This window comes from Gorilla gorilla, chromosome 15 (assembly GCF_029281585.2).
Source record: "Gorilla gorilla gorilla isolate KB3781 chromosome 15, NHGRI_mGorGor1-v2.1_pri, whole genome shotgun sequence".
Classification (NCBI taxonomy): Eukaryota; Metazoa; Chordata; class Mammalia; order Primates; family Hominidae; genus Gorilla; species Gorilla gorilla.
In genome coordinates, this window is record NC_073239.2 from 25,211,247 (window position 1) to 25,233,871 (window position 22,625).

Consider the following 22,625-nt stretch of genomic DNA (forward strand, 5'->3'; position numbering starts at 1 on the left):
TGAGACAGAGTCTTGCTCTGTTGCCTAGGCTGGAGTGCAATGGTGTGATCTTGGCTCACTGCAACCTCCGCCTCCCATGTTCAAGTGATTCTCCTGCCTTAGCCTCCTGAGTAGCTGGGATTGCAGGCACTGGCCACCATGCCTGGCTAATTTTTGTATTTTTTTAGTAGAGATGGGGTTTCACCATTTTGGACAGGCTGGTCTCAAACTCCTGACCTCGTGATCTGCCCACCTTGGCCTCCCAAAGTGCTGGGATTACAGGTATGAGCCACTGCGCCTGGCCTAATTTTGTATTTTTTTTGTAGACACGGGGTTTCTTTTTTTTTTTTTTTTATTGCTATACTTTAAGTTCTAGGGTACATGTGCACAACGTGCAGGTTTGTTACATATGTATACATGTGCCATGTTGGTGTGCTGCACCCGTTAACTTGTCATTTACATTAGGTATATGTTCTAATGCTATCCCTTCCCCTCCCCACACCCCACGACAGGCCCCGGTGTGTGATGTTCCCCATCCTGAGACATGGGGTTTCACCATGTTGACCAGGCTGGTCTCGAACTCCGGACCTCAAGTGATCCACCCACCTCAGCCTCGAAAGTGTTGGGATTACAAGCGTGAGCCACCCCACCCAGCCACAGGGCTTTTACTTCTTTTCATTATATACATATTTGCCTTTTAAAACCCATATGTTGAAAATCTAACATTTGCTTAATACTGCATAATGGATACTTGTTTTCCACTTAAATGTTGTGGTCTTTATAATCTGCGGGTCAGCAGTGTAGCTAGGAGCTGTGTGAAATGTTTAAGATATGATCACTAGCCCCAAGGAATTTACCATCTAGTAGGGGACACATTAGCCACAAAAATGCACTAGGTAGTATGTGGTCTCTGATGTCTGGACAATGCTATCAGTGAGTTTTATTAATAAAATAGCTGCAGAAGGAGAAGACACTTTTGGCTAGGGTAGTAAATCTTCATTTAAAAATGTATTGCTGGCCAGGTGTGGTAATCCCAGCACTTTGGGAGGCCAAGGCAGGAGGATCACTTGAGCCCAGGAGTTCAAGACCAGCCTGGGCAATACAGTGAGACCTTGTCTCAACAAAACAAACAAAAAACTGTGTCTTTTATTTTTCTGTGTGTGAGTTTATGATCTTTGTTTTCTTTATTTCTTATAAAATAAGTGAGAGATATGAACATCAATCATTATAAAGAGCAATCAGAAAAGCCACAAGGTTTAGACTGGGAGAGAAGATAGTCACAGTTCCCGTGAGATTTACACCACATTAAATAGACTTTGATGAGACTGTGTTTTAGTCTTGGATATATCCAAAACTGGATCTTTTAAATTAGAAGGAATTGGTTAGACTTTAATTAGACGAACTGAAAAAATGTTTAGGTTTGTGTTCATTTGAACCAGTTTCTTTTAATTCAACTAGTTTGTGAGTTGTTCATCAAAATAACCACATTCTTGTATCTCTTGAGTTTTCATTTGGTTTTTAAAGGCTGAACCAAAAAGCTTCAGGGTTTTCACACAGCCTTTTGCCATTTCATAGCTCCATGTTTCCTTGGTGATTCTAGTGTTCATAGTCTGCCAGGTCCACTTGTTGCCACTCTGCATTCCTCTTCCATTGTTGGTAATATCCTTTTTTTCTTCTTATTTCTGTAAAGAAAGTGACTTATTTTCTCAGGGTTCTGAGTTGGCAGAAGTTACTGCAAGTATTAAATCTCCGTTCAGTAGTGAAAGAGAAATATCTGATAATCTTTAAGCAATGATTAAATTTTGTGTCCTCAATCACGTTGGTGTTAGATTGCTTTTTTTCCTTTATAAATCTGGGCTGAATTTTCGTTTCAAGATGTTTTCAGAATATTGTTTAAAATGTTACTCAGTACGCTTGCTATCATCTCATAAATAATATTGAGTGCCCATATGCTTCAACAAGGTTTTTTAAAAAAAATCCCTTTCCCCCCAGTGGTGATATAAATTTGCTATTTCCTAGACTTTTCTGAAAATTTTATCAGCATGTTCTATTTTACTGAGGTCTTATGACCAGAAAGTGTTCATCACTATATGGCCCACAGATTTGTGTTTATCCTAAAATATGTATAGGGTTCTCATGATACCATATTAATTCCCATATTTTCCCCTTATGTTTTAATTAGAAACAGGAAAGAGAAATTTTGCAAGCATTTCAATACTGAACCACTGCTACTCAGTTTGATAAATATTTGCAATTATTACCAGATTTAATGAGTGAGATACTTGCTACCTTGTATGTGTAAAGCACTGGTAGGCATTATAACCAAACAGGTAAGTATATTGCACAGTGACCATCATTAAGAAGCTTACAACAGTGATTTACACAATAATCAATGGAAAAAAATTTGGACTTTAGCTCCCTCACACTCAGAATTAAAAAGGCATAGTTTCTTCAACAAGAATTTATTTAGAGTCTACTTGTATACCAAGTATACAAGTAGATACAAAAACAAGAGATACAAAGATAAAACATATTTCCCTCCTTTTGGACCTCATATCAGTATATTTCAGGAGACAGAGATTAAGGCAAGGGATATAGATTTGGAAGTTAGCTGCACATATGGTAGTTAAAGTCACCAAAGTTAACTATGGTGCTTCCTCAAAATACTAATAGAACTACTATATGATCCAGCAATTTCACTTCTGGGTATATAAACAAAAGAATTGAAAGCAGGGTCTCAGATATTTGCATACCCATGTTCACTGCAGCACTATTCACAATAGCTAAGACATAGAAGCAACACAAATGCCCATCAAAGAGTGAATAGATAAACAAAATGTGGTATACACATACAATGGAATATTATTCAGACTTGAAAAGGAAACCCTGTTGCATATTACAACATGAGCCTTGAGGACATTATGCTAAGTGAAATAAGCCAGTCACAAAAAGACAAACACTGTATAATTTCACTTATAGGAGATATCTAAAGTAGTCAAATTTATAGAAATAGAAAGTAGAATGATAGTTACCAGGGCCTGGAGGGAGGGGAAAACGGGTTGTTGTTGTTGTTGTTGTTTAAGGGGTATAGCGTTTTCAGTTTTGCAAGATGAAAAGTTCTGGAGATCTGTTTCACAATGTCAATATACTTACCACTACTGAACTGTACCCTTAAAAAAAAAAAAAAAAAAAAGTCACCAAAATGGATGACATTGCCCAGAAAGAGTGTGTAGAAAAGATATCAACTAAGAAACAATAAGAAACTAAATGTTTAACAAAGAGGTAGATTAAGAGATAACATCAGCCAGGTATGGTGGTTCATGCCTGTAATTCCAGCATTTTGGGAGGGTGAGGCAGGAAGATCATTTGAGGCCAGGAGTTTGAGACCAGCCTGGACAATATAGCAAGACCCTGTCTCTACAAAAAAATTTTAAACATAAAAACAAACAACAAAAGAAAGATAATATTGAGAGGCTGAAGAGGGGTGGAAAAAGAGGTAGGAGAAAAACTAGAAGAGAATGATGTAAAGAAAAACCTAGAATGAAACCTAGAAACAAAACAAAACAAAACTAGAAGAGAATCCAAGAGAAGGGAGAATTTCTATCCAAGTGGTTTGTGGTGAACAATGTCCAATCCTAGAACAATCCACTAGAGTAAGAAAGTACTATTTAAAAAAAAAAATAGGATTTACAGTTAGGAGGTCACTATGAACATTATTCAGTGCAGGTCCCTTGGAATTATGTAAGCCAAATATCTCAAGAAATGAATGGGACTTTTATATAAAAATAGAAAAGTGTGGAAAATTCTTTCAGGAAGTTATAGATGAAGGGAAGGAAATGGAAGACAGTAGTTTTGTAGCACAGCAGTATTAAGGGGATTTTTTTTAAGATACAAAAAATGTTAGCATATTTTTAGAGCAAGAGGAAGTAGATAGTGAAATTGAAGAAAGAAGAGACACAATAACTTATGGAGCAAAATCTCATATCAAAAGCAAAAATAGAGGGATGTTATTAGAAAACTTTGAGTATCCTCTCAGGTATGAGGAAAGATGGCTGAGTTTCCGGTGAGAGCTCTGATGGAGTTCAGACATTGTGCCATCTACTTTTGCGGTAAAACATAGGACTTGATTATCTTGGAGAGAGGATGATGGCATGAAGTAGTGGCTTGAGGACAGTAGTGAATATTTGACATAGCTACTATAGGAAATGGGTAATCAAACCAACTAGCTGTGGTTAAATCATAATTAATGCTATAAAGTAGAAAGCACAGTTATGCAATTTTCTTGGCAGTCCAAGAGCAGATTGGAAAAAGCAGATGGTTGAGTTGATTCACATTCAGAGATTGGCAGAAGAGATGCAATGTATTAAGGTCATGGAGTGGAAGGAATTGTGAGTGCTAGTAAGAATGTAGCTGAAACAACTGATCTCATAAATCCAAACTGGCAAGGAAGGATAAAATCAGCAAGGAGCTAACAGACTAGACAAAGAGAATTCAAGAAGACTAGTGCTTTTAAGAAGTTGGGCCGGGCATGGTGGCTCATGCCTGTAATTTCAGCACTTTGGGAGGCCAAGGAGGGAGGGTCACTTGAACCCAAGAGTTCAAGAACAGCCTGGGCAACACAGGAAGACCCCATCTTTACAAAAAAATGAAAATAAATTAACTGGGTGCGGTGGCATGTGCCCGTGGTCCCAGCTACTTGGGAAGCTGAGGCAGGAGGATCACTTGGGCTCAGAAGATCAAGGCAGCAGTAAACCATGATCACGCCACTGCACTCCAGCCTGGGCAACAGAGCAAGACTCTTTCTCAAATAAATAAATTAAAGCTAATATGTTGTATGACTATGTCATTGGATATTAGAAATATAAATACTGGTTACCTTACAGTAAAGGTAACCTGGGATGATAAGACTCAGAACAGACAGAAATACCCATAATTCTGTGCCCAAATCTTTAATCACTGTGAGAGTGTGGTATGAAGGTCAGCAAATGGTAGAGCTGAGGATGGGGAGAAAGTGATGTTTCAAGAGGATGTGAACTTCAGTGGGGGGGTAGACGAGAGTAAGGGCCTGAAAACCCTAATATAGAACCAGCAGAATATCAGATTATGATTTCCTTAACAATCAAAGGATTGTTAAGGAAAGGCTGGGAGTATAGGAAAGTTTATTAACAACAGAATGGTATTTTAGAAAAATAACATGGAATTACTAGGAGCAAGAACAAGCTGATTATGGGAAAAAGAAAAGAAAAAAGTGACTAGAGGGACTTATGAAGGAGACAGGGCATTGAGAAGTAACCAAAATTTTCAGGGAGATGAGAAATAGAAGGAATATGAATGGAATGATAATGCTAATTTTCAGCTAAATATTGTTTGGGAGAGACAAAGCAAAGAAATTGAGAGATAGAAGGGATGTTAACACAACCAAAACACTAATTACAGCTGAAATGTTGTTTAAGAAAGATAAAGATTGTGACACAAATCAAATGAAACCACTAAATTTTGTCTTCATATTGTTTAGGGAGATGAAGCAAAATTGAGATGATCTGGAAGCTATATGTAAGATTAGTATAGCCTCTCCTTTAAAGTTTTTGATTTCAGGTTTAAACATTTTGTTGTGGGGAAAACATTTGGGCGTCTTCTTCAGCCCCAGCATTCTCCAGTTATTTGTCTTTAGGAACCGGAAGTACATTAAGTGCCAGATCTTGGATATTCATACATTCAGTTTTAGTTCATCCCATTGTCCTAGCTTATTTATGTATTAATATATTTTTTATTTTTATTATTTTTTAGTCAGCTTGCTAGGGAATATTTATTTATTTTTAATGTACACTTCCCATGTCATAAAATGCACCCCCTTTAAAGTGTGTAATTTAATGGCTTTTAGTATATAAACAAGATTGTACAATATTGTCTTATTGCACTATATTGCAAAAAGGTTGTACAAGGTTGTGCATCACCACTAATTCCAGAACATTTTCATTATCTAAAAAAAACCCTGTACCCATTAAAGTCACTCCCCATTTCCTCCCTACCTTCAGCCTCTGTCAACCATTAATCTACTTTTGGTCTCTATTGATTTGACTATCCTGGACATTTTATATAAATGGAATCATATAATACTTGTCTTTTTGTGTCTGACTTCTTTCACTTAGCATAATATTTTCAAGGTTCATCTATGTTGTAGCATGTATCAGAATGTTATTCTTTTTTATAACTGAACAATATTCCATTGTATGGCTATACCACATTTTGTTTATTCATCAGTCAATATAGGCATACCTTGGAGATACTGTGGACTCAGTTCCAGACCATCAAAATAAAAGGAGTCACGTAAATTTTTGGTTCCCTAGTGTATATAAAGGTTATGTTTGCACTATACTGTAGTCTATTAAGTGTGCAATAGATTATGTCTGAAAACAATGTACACACCTAAATTTTAAAATATTGTTAAAAAATGCTAATGATCATCTGAGCCTTCAGCAAGTTGTAATTCTTTTGCTGGTGGAGGGTCTTGTTGCCTTGATGTTGATGGCTGCTGACAGATCAAGGTAGTAGTTGCTGAAGGTTGGGGTGGCTGTGGCAATTTCTTAAAATAAGACAAAAATGGAGTATGCCATATCGATTGATTCTTCCTTTCATGAAAGATTTCTCTGCAGCATGTGATGCTGTTTGATGGCATTTTACCCACAGTAGAACTTCTTTCAAAACTGGAATCAATGATCTCAAACCCTGCCACTGCTTTATCAACAAGTTTATGTAATATTCCAGATCCTTTGTTGTCATTTCAACAATGTTTTCAGCATCTTCACAGAGTAGATACCATCTCAGGAAACTATTTTCTTTGTTCATCCATAAGAAGCAATTCCTGGCCGGGTGCGGTGGCTCATGCCTGTAATCCCAGCATTTTGGGAGGCCAAGGCAGGTGGATGATGAGGTCAGGAGTTCGAGACCAGCCTGGCCAATATGGTGAAACCCCGTCTCTACTAAAAATACAAAAATTAGCCAGGCGTGGAGGTGCATGCCTGTAGTGCCAGCTACTCTGGAGGCTGAGGCAGGAGAATCACATGAACCCGGGAGGTGGAGGTTGCAGTGAGCCGAGATTGTGCCACTGCACTCCAGCCTAGGCAACAGAGGGAGACTCTGTTAAAAAAAAAAAAAAAAAAAGAAGCAACTCCTTATTTGTATTTGTTCAAGTTTATCATGATATTGCAGCAACTCAACTCCGTCTTTATGTTCCACCTCTAATTCTCTTCCTTTGCTATTTTCACCACATGTGCAGTTACTTCCTCCACTGGAGTCTTGAATCCCTCCACGTCATCCATGAGAGCTGGAATCAATCTCTTCCAAACTTCTGTTAATATTGACATTTTGACCTCCTCCCATGAATTATGAATGTTCTTAATGTCATCTAGAATAGTGAATCCTTTCCAGAAGATTTTCCATTGACTTTGCCAAGATCCATCAGAGGAATTACTATCTATGACAGCTGTGGTCTTATAATATGTATTTCTTAAATAAGACAACTTGAAAGTCATAACGACTCCTTGATCCATGGCCTGCAGAATGGATATTGTGTTGGCAGGTAGGAAAACAACATCCATCTCCTTGTACATCTCCATCAGAGCTGTTGGGTGATGAGGTGCCTTGTCAATGAGCAGTAATATTTTGAAAGGAATCTTTCATTTTGAGCAGTAGATCTCAACAGTGGGCTTAAAATATTCAGTAAACCATGCTGTAAACAGACATGCTGTCTTGTAGGTTTTGTTTTGTTCCATTTATAAAGCACAGGCAGAGTAGATTGAGCATAATTCTTAAGGGCCCTAGAATTTTTAGAATGGTCAATGAGCATTGTCTTTAACTTAAAGTCACTGGCCACATTAGCCATTAACAAGAGAGTCAGCTTGTCCTCTGAAGCTTTAAAGGGAGGCATTGAGTTCTCCTCTCTAGCTATGAATATCCTAGATGGCATCTTCTTCCAATAGAAGGCTGTTGTGTCCACATTGAAAGTCTGTTGTTTCGTGTAGCCACCTTCATCAATAACCTTAGCTAGGTCTTCTGGATAACTTGCTGCAGCTTCCATCAGCGCTTGCTGCTTCACCTTGCACTTTCATGTTTTGGTGATGGTTTCTTTCCTTAAACTTCAAAAGCCAACCTCTGCTATCTTCCTACTTTTCTTCTGCAGCTTCTTATCTCTCTCAAACTTCATGGAATTGGAGAGAATTAGGGCCTTGTTTTGGATTAAGGGAATGTTGTGGCTGGTTTGCTCTTTTATCCAGACCACTAAAACTTTCTCCATATCAGCAATAGCATTGTTTTGCTTTCCTTCCTTTTTTTTTTTTTCCTTTGAGACAGGGTCTCACTTTGTCACCCAGGCAGGAGTACAGTGGTATGATCACAGCTTACTGTATCCTCGATTTCCCAGGCTAAGGTGGTGATGCTCCCACCTCAGCCTCCTGAATAGCTGGGACTGCAGGCATGCAACACTACACCAAATTTTTGTTTTGTTTTGTTTTGTTTTTGTATTTTTTGTAGAGACAGGGTCTTGTCATGTTACCCAGGCTGGTCTCAAACTCCTAGGCTCAAGCAATCTGCCTACCACCGTACCCCAAAGTGTTAGGATTATAGGCATGAGCCACTGCACCCGGCCTCTTTTGCATTGTTTTGTTTTTTTTTTTTTTTTTTTTAGACGGAGTCTCACTGTGTCAACAGGCTGGAGTGCAGTGGCGCGATCTCAGCTCACTGCAACCTCCGCCTCCTAATTTCGAGTGATTCTCCTGCCACAGCCTCCCGAGTAGCTGGCACTACAGGCACAGGCAACCACACTCAGCTAATTTCTGTATTTTTAGTAGAGACGGGGTTTCACCATGTTGGTCGGGATGGTCTCAATCTCTTGACCTCGGTATCCACCCGCCTTGGCCTCCCAAAGTGCTGGGATTTCTTATAGTTTGTGTGTTCACTGGAATAGCACTTTTATTTTCCTTCAATAACTTTTCCTTTACATTTAATAACTTGGCTGTTTGGCCCAGGAGGCCTGGCTTTCAGCCTGTGTTGGCTTTTGATATGTCTTCCTCACTAAACTTAATTTATTTCTAGTTTTTGGTTTAAAGTGAGAGATATGTGACTCATCCTTTCACTTGAACACTTACAGTCCATTGCGAGGTTATTAATTGGCCTAATTTCAATATTGTGTGTCTCAGGGAACAGTGAAGCACAAGGAAAGGGAGAGAGATGTGGGAATGGCTGGTTGGTGGAGCAATCAGAACACACACAACATTTATTGAGTTTGCCATCTTCTGTGGGCACAGTTTGTGATGCTCCAAAACAATTACGATAGTAACATCAAAGATTAGTGATAACAGGTCGCCATAACTGATAATAATGGAAATGTCTGAAATATTGTAAGAATGACCAAAATGTGACACAGAGACACAAAGTGAGCATATGCTGTTGGGAAAGTGGTGCCACTAGACTTGCTTGACACAGAGTTGCCACAACCTTCAATTTGTAAAAAAAAAAAAAAAGGAAAGAAAAAAAGTGAAGCACAATAAGGTGAAACGCAATAAAACGAGGTATGCCTGCAGACATTTGCATCCACTTTTTGGAGTAATTCTGCTATGAACATTCAAGGTCAAGTTTTTGTGTGGATATATGTTTTTAATTATCTTGGGTATATACCTAGATGTAGAATTGGTAGGTCATATAGTAACTCTATGTTTAACTCTTTGAGAAACTGTCAAAATGTTTTCCAAAACAACTGTATCATTTTATACTTTCGCTAGTAGTATATGAGAGTTCCAGTTTCTGTACTTCCTCACCAACACCTATTTATTTTCCAGTTTTAAAAAATTATAGTCATCATAGTGGGTGTGAAGTGGTATCACAGTGGTTTTGCTATGCATTTGTTTCCTTAATGACTAACAAAGTTGAACATATTTTCATGTGCTTATTGGCCATTTGGTATATATTCCTTGGAGAGGTGTTCATTCATATCTTCTGCCCATTTTTAAATTGGGTTTATTGTTGATTATAGGAGTTCTTTGGGGCTGGACGTGGTGGCTCACGCCTATAGTCCCAACACTTTGGGTGGCCAAGGCAGAAGGATCACTTAAGCCAGGAGTTCGAGACCAGCCTGAGCAACATAGACCCCATCTCTACAAAAATAAAAATAAAAAAACTTAGCCAGGTGTAGTGGCATGTACCTGTAGTCCTAGCTATTCGGAAGGCTCAAGTGGGAGAATCCTTTGAGCCCAGGAGTTTGAAGCTGTAGTGAGTTATGATTGTACCACCACACTACAGCCTGGGTGACAGAATGAGACCCTATCTCTTAAAAAATAAAAAATAAATAAATAAATAAGAGTTTTTTCAGGCTGGTTGGTGGCTCACGCCTGTAATCCCAGCACTTTGGGAGGCTGAGGAGGGTGGATCACTTGAGGTCAGGAGTTTTAAACCAGCCTGGCCAACATGGTGAAACCCCGTCTCTACTAAAAATACAAAAATTAGCTGGGTGTGGTGGTGGGCGCCTGAAATCCCAGCTACTCGGGAGGCTGAGGCAGGAGAATCGTTTGAACCCAAGAGGTAGAGGCTGTAGTGGGCCAACATCCTGCCACTGCACTCTAGCCTGGGTGACAGAGCAACACTCTGTCTCAAAAACAAAAAAAAAAACAAAAAGTTCTGCCCTATATTCTGGGTACTAGACTCATCTAATAAATGATTTGAAAATATTTTGTTCTGTTTTATGAGTTATCTTTTAATTTTTTTGATAATGTCCTTTGAATTACAAAGGTTTTGAATTTTGATGAAGTCCGATTTATCAACTTTTTTCTTTAGTTGCTTGTGTTTTAGGTGTTATATCTAAGAACCAAGCAGTGTGTTTAATAGCTCTCTTCTTGCTCTAAGAACTGTCCCCATGGACACTAAATTATATGGATACCCTCCTAATAAATCTCTAATTCCAGCTCAAGGAAGCAAGGATAGGCAATTGGAGGCCCCTGGCTAGGTGGATGAGTAAATCCTGACTTATTTTATCCTTACCTCAGCATGGCGAGTGCCATCATTTAGCTTCTCCCTAAAGGAAATCTGCCAGCAATTTTAGTTGCCATTTTGTATACTTACTCAACAAGTTTACACTGAGCACTTACTCTGTGTCAAGTACCTTTCCAAAGGAGGAAAAATTGCATCAGCAAATTACAAAGAGAAAACTTTAAAAAATGCTTTGCCTTTTTTCTTTTTGTAAAAAAGGCAGTATAACAACTACAAATATTGAAAAGATAAAAGAGCTCCTAATCTCATGATTCAAATACAATTATTTCATTTTTATTTAATCTCTTATATTGTTGTTCATAACCATACACATATTTTAATATAGTTCAATTAGAATAAAGGAATTTAATATTTTGCTTTTTAAAAACTTAATATTTTATCATATATTTAAGAAAATGTCTTTCTTGATTTTGGTCTCAGACAATATAAGGGAAAGGAAGCAAACAACAGGAGAAAATGTGTAAGTCAATAAAATATTATTAAGATAAGCAAGTATGGTTTATAAGTGGATTTGTGCTCTGGTCTGTGAATGCTTGTAGGCTGGCAAATTGAATTCAAGAGTATATAATTCTATTCCATATTATTAACATTTTTCTTTTTCTTCCAGATCTACAACTCTGGCTCCACTGATTACCTTAACCATATTACATGGGTAATTTAATTTCTAGCTATTGTTGATACTGGTCAGTTGAATGTTTGCATCTAGATAAGGTTTTTGCCTTTAAGTTTGTAGCTAAACAAGAAGTTTGATATATGACTAATTTTTATTAGAATTTTCTTCAAGAATCATACGTCCCAAAGAAGATAATAATAGATCTATATACATAAACATAGTGACTGATAATTTCTATAGGTATTTTTATAATATGTATATAGTTTTTCCTTATATATAAAATAATTCCACAAGAATATTATTTATCAACTATGTAGAGCCAGCTTGCTGGATAAGTTCAATTTCTTGAATTAGACAAATAATCCTTTTTTTTTTTTTTTTTTTGAGACAGAGTCTCGTTCTGTCACCCAGGCTGGAGCGCAGTGGCGTGATCTCGGCTCACTGCAACCTCTGCCTCCCAGCTTCAAGCAATTCTCCTGCCTCAGCCTCCCAAGTAGCTGGGACTATAAGTGCACACCACCATGCCCTGCTAATTTTTGTATTTTTAGTAGAGACGGGGTTTCACCATGTTGGCCAGGCTGGTCTTGAACTCCTGAGCTCGTGATCCACCCACCTCAGCCTCCCAAAGTGTTGGGATTACAGGCATGAGCCACCATGCCCGGCCGACAAATAATCTTAAATTATGAATCTTATTACAAATTATTTGGGTCTTAATGTTGTCTTGTGTGATTACTATTCTAACATTTAACTTTGAAGTGGATGATCATCCTTCATTAGTTTTCATATCAAATATATATCCAACTGGTGAATAGGATTTCTGTGGGGGTCCTTATATGCGACTCCTAAAGGATGAAGCATCCATGAATAAAAGCACTTCTTCAGTTACCTGTCAGCATGTAAAACAGTTGACTTTCCTAAAGAGCTTGTGGCAGAAGTTGAGGGTTTGTATAATAGTTAATTAACATGGCCCTCCTCCTCAGTCCTAGCTCTGGCTTGAGCTATCCCATTCTCTGAGTTTTGGCTCATTTTTAGAACTCAGCTGGAAGGTCATTAACTTTTGCTTCTTCACCTTGATAGATTAACTTTGTGATTAATTTGGCTTATGATAGTGTTTCCTGTGGTTCCCATCAGGGACTTTCTGGCAGGCAAACATGGATGAGCAGACCAAGGACTTTCTTTTAATTCCTTTTAGCCCGACTTTTATTGATTCCCCACAAACACCACCTTCCCACTTCTTAAAGTCTGCTACGGATTCCATTATGCAGAACCTGCTGTCCCTGGCCACTGCAGGTGTGTTGCTGCCTGATCCTCCCCCTCTCCACTGGAACCTTCCTGTCCTGGTGCTCACCCCTTCAGGGTCACATCCTTCCTGCCTTTCAAGGTGAAAACTATATTAAAGCAATAGCCAGAGGCAATCTCCAGGGTCTTCTCTCCCACCCCAGGTTACAGCATCTTAACACTGACTTCCTGAAGTCTCTTTCCCTTTTTTATGAAAACCAGAAGAATGATTTTCATAAAATCAGAGGATAAATAAGACAAACAACAACAACAAAAAGATAAAATCAGAGGATAACCCCTAAGAGACCCCCTAAGAGACCCCCTAATATAACATGTTCATTTTCCATAGGAGAAAAGCACCGTTCAAAGAGGTTAAGTGGCTTTCTTATAAAATATTACAGCAAGTTTGGAACAAAACCATAAAGCTTATACACACATATAAAGCACTGTATTTCTTCATCTGATCAGAGAATGAGGATTTGGGAGGGGCCTTAGGAGTCCTTGTTAGGTATGAACACAATTGCAGTCATTTCTAGTGTCAAGCGTTACCAAATACATAGTTGCAGATCTACCTTTGTTCAATATTCCTGCTTAGAAGCACCAGCTCTGAGTTTAACAGCTTCTTTCTAGGTTAAATGGCTTGCTCTTACTTGCCATCATAGGTCAAGATCTGCTACTCTGTTTTTAAGCACTTCTTGAACTGAATATTTATAGTGGTAGTTTGCTACTGGGGGAAATCCTATCCATTGCCAAAAGTTCTCATTAGAAATTTAGTGCTAAAAGCTGTCACAGATTACAGCAAGCTCAGCAGTATATTGACAAATAATGCTTGATAGACTACAAAGTGGAAAGCTGTATCACAAAGGGCCAGCAGATCTTTTGTTAGAGTAGGGTATCGGTGTCATCTCAGGCTTCAGATCACATTGAAATCAACAGAGTGGAAGGTGTGCCTACCCATGAATTTTGTGACATGAGCTTGCCACATGTGAAGCCTAGTCTCCTCAGTGGTTCCATCAACATTAAGCAACCTGGCATGACTGGAGTAGATCACTAATAACAAACTTCCAAAGCTGCATTTTCCAAAGTCTGATCCCAGAAACATTCATTCTAAAACTTATTAATATGCATTCCTTTTTTTAAAAAAAAAGATATTATATTCCAAATAAGTTTGTGAAACATTGCATCAAATGCAGCCCACTAATATACATAACGACTCTCTAAGAAATGGCTATAATATATTAATATGTAGTGCTTCTCAGACTTATTTAAGAATGCTTTTTTTTTTTGAGATGGAATCTCGCTCTGTCGCCCAGACTGGAGTGCAGTGGCATGATCTCTGCTCACTACAAGCTCCGCCTCCTGGGTTCACACCATTCTCCTGCCTCAGCCTCCCGCCACCACACCCAGCTAATTTTTTTTGTACTTTTAGTACAGGCGGGGTTTCACAGTGTTAGCCAGGATGATCTCGATCTTCTGACCTCGTGATCCGCCCACCTCAGCCTCCCAAAGTGCTGGCATTACAGGCGTGAGCCACTGCGCCTGGCCAAGAATGCCTTTTTAAAGGAACTCTTATTAACCTCTTGAGGGGTACCATCAAGAGGAGGACCCTAGAGTTCCATGGGTACACTAGAATTCCATTGTTGGAGTAATATTGTTCTACCATCATTGAATTTTACAATTTCAGAAATAGAAGTAATCTTAAAGGTAATCTATCATTTTCAGTTTCCCAAATGTATGCTAGTTGGAACCAAAAATCATTGAATTGTTTATATTTGAACAATAAATTATAGCAGGATATCACATAGCAAGTTAAATGGGTAACCACTGGCTTACTTCAATATTTTTACATATACCGTTAAATACCAACTGTTATACTTCTAAAAATGTTTCATTTATTGGTGGGAAAATTTTTCTGTTATACAAAGCCTAGAAAATGCAGTATAATGCTTTATAGTGGTGAGTATAAAATAAGTAGGAAGTATATCAAATTCTCCATTCCTTCATCAAATATCTGATGAGCACCTTCTGTAAGTAATATATAACATGCTAGTTATATATTATATCTCAAATCCTTAGAACACCTCAGGGAAGGAGATAGTATTCTCACTTTACAAGTGAGGAAATTGAGCTTCTGAGATATGAAGTGATTTTCCCTAGGTCATGCCTACTAAGTGGTGCAATTAGAATTTGAACGCAAGTCATCAATTCCAAAGCTGTGTTCTTTCTGCTACCTATAATACAGCTTCTTTATTGTGACTCAAAATCTCCATTTAAAGTTAAACAAAGTATAATCAAAGTATAATGGTAGTTGAACAGTGGGACACATTTCCATTTGGTTAAGATGATAACATTGGTGTTTGTTTCAGAGTGCTGTCAGTTGTTAGCACCAGGTGGAATAATTCGGATTCTACATCTCTAGCTCTGACTCCTCTTCTCTAGCTCTGACCCCTCTTCTAAGCTGTAGTCCCTCATTTCCCCTTGGATGCCTTACTGTCACCTCAAATGTGAAATGTTTAAAATTAAACTCATTATTTTCCCCTCCAAATTCCACCTTCTAATTTCATTCTGTTCGTCACTTAGCTTAAAGTCTGGAGCCATCTTTGAATCTGTTGTAAAACCATTAGTTGAACTCAATGATACATAATATCCCTTCCAATTCTGAAATTCTAATGTTGTTATCCTCATACCGCGTACTCAGGCAAAATGAATTTCTTTCTCTGCTTTGAGCCTGCTAAAAGGTCCAGAGTTTTTTCAATATCTAATAGCATATATTCTACTCATCCATCCTTACGTGTCCTTCAAAGCCCATTTTAAATGTCATCTCTTTAAACCCTTCATGAGCCTCCCAGCTGTACTTCATAGTAATTGCTCTCTCCTTCAGGATCCTATAATAGTTTTGTTCCTTTTTTAGGGTACTTTACAATACCCTGTATACATGTACACAATATATGTCTTGCATATTATTCTTTACATATACATATACACACTGTATATATACACAGTATATATATACATATATACATGATATACACACTATATATGTGATTCATGTTTTAGGTACTGTAAGTAATATATATAACAAATATATATGATATCTAACATATAGTGTGTATATATATAGGGTTTTATAAAAATCAATATATAATGAATATATGAGATATATAACTAATCTGTATATTGAATGTATGTATGTGTATATAGGGTGCTGTAAAGAATATATAACTAATATATATGATTATATATAGTGTGTGTCTAATCTATATAAAGTGAGGTAAGGGGGATGCTTGGCAAGGGATGTTTGGGTCTGAGCATTGTCGGCAGGGTTTATGGGCTAGGCATGATCACAGGGTGTGGGAGTGATGGTAAGGAAATAAAGATGAGAGAGGGGCTTGAGATGGCTAATTTGGGGCTTTCAGAACCTTAGTGGGGTAAGGGCAGTATCCTTCAAAGGAATAGATGGCAGCTATGGATGATTGCTCACACATAGCAGGGTTGTTCAAATAAGTAAATATCTCAAGGATAATGGGAGCCAGGCTTCTCTCTGTAGGAGAAAGTAGTTATAAATGTGGAAGGGCAAAGACTAGAATAAACTGTATGATGCTGGATTGGAGGTTTTACTGTGAACACATGATTTTTCAATATATATTGTTAGACAAAGAAATATAACTAAATGTGTGTGTAAGGATACATATAAAGATGTGCTGTATATGCGTATGAATGTATAAATATTCCCTAACTGCATCCACTCAGACAGCCTGGGCTATGGATATCTCAATAGCAGTGAGCATACCTAGTGCTAAATACCATTCTCCACTATAAGGAATCAGGGCTCCTGAATAAATGATTACATCCAAGGCTGGAGCAGGATGAGTATGAAACATCTAATTGCCCTAGTAAGTAGGGGAGTGCTGAAAGAATGATGGGGATGTGTCAAAAGGCCACAGAATGGTAACCTGTTAATGTTGAATCTGGATTATGTGTATATGATATTTAAAGCTCTTTTAATTATTCTGTATTTAAAAAATATTTTACAATAAAATGTTTACAGAATCTAAGGCTGGGGCCAGGCGCGGTGGCTCATGCCTGTAATCTCAGCATTTTGGGAGGCCGAGGTGGGCTGATCATGAGGTCAGGAGTTTGAGACCAGCCTGAGCAACACGGTGAAACCCCATCTCTACTAAAAATACAAAAATTTGTCAGGCATGGTGGCACATGCCTGTAATCCCAGCTACTCAGGAGCTGAGGCCAGTGAATTGCTTGAACCCGGGAGGCGGAGGCTGCAGTGAGCCGAGATCACACCATTGCACTCCAGCCTGGATGACAGAGCGAGACTCCGTCTCAAAAAAAAAAAAAAAAAGAGAGAATTTAAGACTGGGTACAGTGGGTCACACCTGTAATCCCAGCACTTTGGGAGGCCGAGGCGGGTGGATTGCTTGGGCCCAGGAGTTCGAGACCAGCCTGGGCAAAATGGTGAAACCCTATCTCTACAAAAACAAAAACAAACAAACAAAATTAGCCAGGCACAGTGGCACACCCATTGTCCCTGCTACTTGAGTGGCTGAGGTGGGAGAATCACCTGAGCCTAGGAGGTTGAGCCCGCAGTGAGCAGTGATCAGACTACTGCACTCCAGCCTGGGTGACAGAGTGAGACCTTGTCTTCTTGTCTCAAAAAAAAAAAAAAAAAATTACACACACACACACACACACAGAACACAGAAGCTAGAATGAATATGAGACCTTGTCTTCTTGTCTTAAAAAAAAATTGAACACACACACACACACACACACACACCACACACATCACAGAAGATAGAATGAATGGGGCCCCTACCCACCAAACTTGGGATAATTGAGCATCAAAATAAATAATGACAGAGACAGAATATTGGCTGGTGTGGTGGTGTGCATGCCTGCAGTCTCAGCTACTTACTTGGGAGGCTGAGGCAGAAGGATCACATGAGCCCAGAAGTTCAGGGCTGTAGTGTGCACCATGATTGCATTATCGACCTGTGAATAGCCACTGCACTCCGGCCTGGGCAACAAAGGAGGCCCTGTCTCAAGGAGAAAAAAAAAAAGAGAGAGAGAGAGAAAAGAGAGAAAGAAACAGATTATAAGTCATTTAACAAAATAGAAACCTCTGGATCCATACTAATTAATATAAATACATTAACTGAAGATTTGATGAGAAACAAGATATTTACAAATATCTTGAAAGGAGAGTTTCAGAGTCTACCTCACAAAATACTTATTAATTTACAAACGGGGGAAAAAAGTAACCACACTGGACAAGCCTAACAGACATCACCTTATTAAAGTAAACATCTGTAATAAGAGAAGTTAAAATCGTGCCACCTGATAGGGTGCCATGAGAAGAAAGCAGCAACACTTCTAGAGTCCTGTCATACCTAGCTGAATGTAATCATGAGTAAATATCAGACAGACCCAAAATGAAGGCCATTCTACAAAAATAACTGTCCAGGAATCTTTAACAGCGTCAAGAATATGAAAGGCAAGGCAAGACTGAGACTTCCAGTTTGAAGAGTAGGAAAGATACATGATAAGTAAATACAATGCCTGATTCTGAACGGAATCTTTTACCATAAACAATACTATTGGGACAATTGGTAAAACGCTGAGTTACGTAAATGTTTTGATTTTGATGGTTATATTGTGATTATGTAGAAGGTGCTTAGGGACAATGTGGCATGGTGTCAGCAATTTAAATCTCAATTCAGGGAAAAAAAGTTCTTTGTACTATACTTGCAACCTTTTTGTAAGCTGGAGATAGATTCAAAATGAAACTTGAAAAATGACATTTAAAACGCTGAGTGTAGTGGGAAAACGCACATGACTCAAGGTAAGAGGCTATTAGTCTCAGTTCTGCCACTGACTTAGTATGTGACCTTGAGCAAGTCACTTTACCTCAGTCCTCACAGTCAAGGCTCTCTAGGGTCCCTTCCACGTCTAACATCTACCCCCACAGCACTGGCCCCGCCTGAATTTCTCCAGGCCCTTTAGGTGTCCCAGAGCTGCACCCAAAGACTCTGGCTTACGATAAAAACAGACAAAAATAGTTGTGGCCGGAATCTCCGGACTGAAATACCGCTGTCCTAATCCTAACTTGGGCCGCAGTCTCCATCGCTCTTTCGACGGTGAAGCAGTCACGCCTGCCAGAGTGGGCGCTCGATGGCTCGGCGGCCAGCTGGCGGGGCCTTGGACCAGCGGCGCGGCGCAGGGCGCGCTCCCAATCGCTAGCTCCCGCGGTGCTCGCCGCTGCGAGCTTTCCGGCCACGCCCCACGCGTGCCCCGCCCACCTCAATGCCTCGCTGTCGCCGCCGCCGGCAATTCCAGACTCTGCTAGGGTTAGCAGAGCAGCCGGTAACGTTGCTGGACCGGGACGCACGCTCAGCTGAGGAGGACCCCCAAAGGCAGGCAGTCGGGGATCCAGGGAGCGGGGACACCTCCGGGCGCGAGGGGGCTGTGTCTGGGCTGCCTGTTGGCTGGGAAGGAGAACGCACCAGGACCGCTGTATGAGTTGAGCGCTCGGGGATCCCGAGGGTGGTCGCGGCAGCGATGTGATCGCGAAAGAAGCCGGTGGGAGAACCGGTCGAGGGGCTAGGTGTCTTGACCCTAAGGGCTGGAGTCCGCCGAGAAGGGGCTGACTGGGCCACAGGGTCGGCTGATGAACAGCGCGGTCCGTTCTTCCTCCTGGACTACGGGAAAGTCTGGCTTCACCTGTGCACAACAGGTAGGCGTGGACTCTATCCGCCAGCGGGAGCCGGGGTCGCCGGGCGTGTGGGGAAGGTCAGCAGGTCGGAGCCCGCCTAGCCAACTCGCCGCTCCCGGGACCCGCCCTGCGGCGTCCGCTGCGCCAGTGGTCAGCCAGGAGCCGGGCCCTGGCCCGGCCTTTGGGCGAGCTTCCTCAGAGACCCGTTCGTTTTCTGCAGGAACCCTCAAAGAGAGTTCCCAGAAGGGAGCAGTGGAGAGTGTGGATATTTGCCTTCTAACTGTTGCAGTTCTCTCCAGGAAAGAAAGCTTTTCCTTTGGTGGCATTTGCTTAGTGTGAGGAAACATTTTCTTTCACCCTACTGTCGGCCAACGCGGCGTTATTTCAAGTGACTATAAAGTCTTTAGAAACTTTATAAAGCGTTTTATAGTGTTTATTTATCACAGTAATGGATACCTCTGGCAAGTTGGGATAATTTTCTTGACTGTCAAGTCAGATAATAATAAAATGGCTTGAGCTCCTACATTAAAGGTCATAGTTATCCATTGTTTTTATGTGCATTCATTTATTGAACAAATATGCAGCACTTTTTTTGGGCTAGGCGCCCTTAAGGAATTTACAGCCTGAAAGATGTTAGAAGTTTAAGGAGGAAAAAAAGGGGCCCACAAGTACACTTAAGAACTTCCAGAGAAAATACTCCCAGTGAAATTACTTAAGCTGTAGGGAAAGCAGAAGTGTGGTTAGAATTGAGCATTAGTTGGATGGGGAGAGGAGAATTTTGTTTCATTTTCCAAACATTTTAGAAAGTATGTCTTTGAGAAAGTAATTTTAGATAAAGTATCGAAGCCGAGATTTGTGTTACATTTTAATACCATTGACTTTTTTTTTCCTTAACTGATAAGCAGGCAGGATTTATAATATAAGAATAGTGACAGTTGGAGAATACTGTAGTATGGATTTGTTGTGCCTTGGAATGCAGTTGTTTTACCTAGATAACTATAGAATAGGAGAATAAGAAAAGACTCCTCACCTGAAAGTCAGGAGACCTGAATTCTAGCTTAAGTTCCCTCCACTATTTATGGATGTTAGATTAGGTCACTTTTTTAGTATTATTCATTATTGTATCTGACTTTAGTCACAGAAAATACATGACTCCAAAGTACCTTTTTAATTCTTAAATTATTAATTAAAATTAACTACATTAAACTAATGAATATATTATCTACAGAAAAAAATTACTATTTTACTTGTCTTTAACCAATACACTTACATTTCTTCCTGCTTTGTTTTAAAAAGGTTGAGGCAGTTTATAATAGTCTTTCTTAACTATGAATAACATAAGGGTTAAATTCTGAATTTTTTAAATTCTAAAATTATTCTGAATTAAGCGTTTAATGACATCTGCATTTTTTTAAAAAGCTCTATTGAGTCTTGTGTGGTTCATTAATTGAAGAGTTTGAACAATCCTTTAATGAGACCACAGTCCTCCTATAAATAACACTTCTGCTTTTTCAGGAGACATTGAGAAACTGTTATTAAATCTCATTTGAGAAATCAATTAACTGGGGCCAAAAAACTTAGTAAAGACTTGCCTTTGTCACTTAATTAGATCCCTTGTCTAGTTCTAGTGTTAAATTTTTGAATTAAAATAGTGCTCAGCAATCTACAGCCTGTGGGTCAAATCTGCTCTGCTGGCAGTTTTATAAAAGTTTTATTGAACACAACAATGCTCCTTCGTTATGGCTGTTCATGTTTTGTTTTTGAGTAGTTGTGATAGAGACCGTATGGCTCCCAAAGCCTAGAGTATTGTCTGGTCCTTTACGGAAAAAAATTAGTGGACCCCTGAACTAGAGTTCTTAAGTGCTTAATCACTAAATCTTTTGTAGGAGGAAATAGATTAAATTCAGTTTTAATTCTTCTGTTTGTTTGTTTTTGTTTTTATCGAGACAGGGTCTGGCTCTGTAGCCCAGGCTGGAGTGCAGTGGCACGATCTTGGCTCACTTGCAAGCTCTACCTCCCCGGTGCAAGTGATTCTCCTGCCTTAGCCTCCCGAGTAGCTGGGAGTACAGGCATGCACCACCACGCCAGGCTAATTTTTGTATTTTTAGTAGAGACGGGGTTTCACCATGTTGGCCAAGCTGGTCTCCAACTCCTGATCTCAGGTGATCCGCCCGCCTCAGCCTCCCAAAGTGCTGGGATATTACAGTCATGAGCCACTGCGCCCAGCCTCACTTTTACTTATTAATCTTGGTTTTTCATTATAATGTCAGGTAATTGTAGGACTCATAAATGCTTCTGGATCTGCAGTGTGTAATGATAGAGGAAGGGCATGGTTTTTCTGCTACATTTACCTAGTGTAAAGTTTTATAATTTCGGCAACTCTCTCCTTTTTTTTTTTTTTTAAGATGGAGTCTCGCTCTGTCCCCCAGGCTGGAGTGCAGTAGCGCCATCTAGGCTCACTGCAACCTGCGCCTCTTGGGTTCAAGCGATTCTCCTGCCTCAGCCTCCAGAGTAGCTGGGATTATAGGCGCGTGCCACCACGCCCATCTAATTTTTTTTTTTTCTTTTTTTGAGACAGAGTCTCGCTCTGTCACCCAGGCTAGAGTGCAGTGGCGCGATCTGGGCTCGCTGCAAGCTCCGCCTCCTGGGTTCACGCCATTCTCCTGCCTCAGCCTCCCGAGTAGCTGGGACTACAGGTGCTAGCCACCACGCCCGGCTAATTTTTTTTGTTTTGTTTTTTGTTTTTGTTTTTGTTTTTTAGTAGAGATGGGGTTTCACCGTGTTAGCCAGGATGGCCTCCCATCTTCTGACCTCGTGATCCGCCTACCTCGGCCTCCCAAAGTGCTGAGATTACAGGCGTGAGCCACCGCCCCGGCCAACTCTAGCCTTTTGTAAGCCTAGGGAAGAGGAAGAGTTTTTATATTTTCTCTAGCAACTGTGTTAAGTTTTAATTTAGATCTGGTATGGGAAATTTTTTTCGTTTAGTAAACT

At 39.7% G+C, this 22,625-nt stretch overlaps 1 protein-coding gene and 1 long non-coding RNA gene across 17 annotated transcripts in view; one reads left to right on the top strand and one right to left on the bottom strand.

Moving 5' to 3' along the window:
• Positions 1-1,261: 1,261 nt before the first annotated feature.
• Positions 1,262-19,056, bottom strand: LOC109023282 (uncharacterized). The gene is made up of 3 exons (XR_010130723.1): positions 18,830-19,056; positions 17,838-17,958; positions 1,262-3,149 (listed from the first exon to the last, which is right to left on the bottom strand). It is a non-coding gene; the product is annotated as an uncharacterized lncRNA (long non-coding RNA).
• Positions 19,057-19,169: 113 nt separating this feature from the next.
• The window catches only part of HEATR5A (HEAT repeat containing 5A), a 128,970-nt gene continuing 125,514 nt past the window's right edge, over positions 19,170-22,625 (top strand). For 6 of the 16 annotated variants that reach the window (XM_063697710.1, XM_055361331.2, XM_063697708.1 and 3 more), the window contains exon 1: positions 19,221-19,335. The gene's annotated coding sequence lies outside the window, so the exon portion shown is untranslated. Of the gene's footprint in view, positions 19,656-22,625 lie in introns of all 16 variants that reach the window. The other 10 variants (XM_055361325.2, XM_063697711.1, XM_063697713.1 and 7 more) reach the window with 4 other exon arrangements.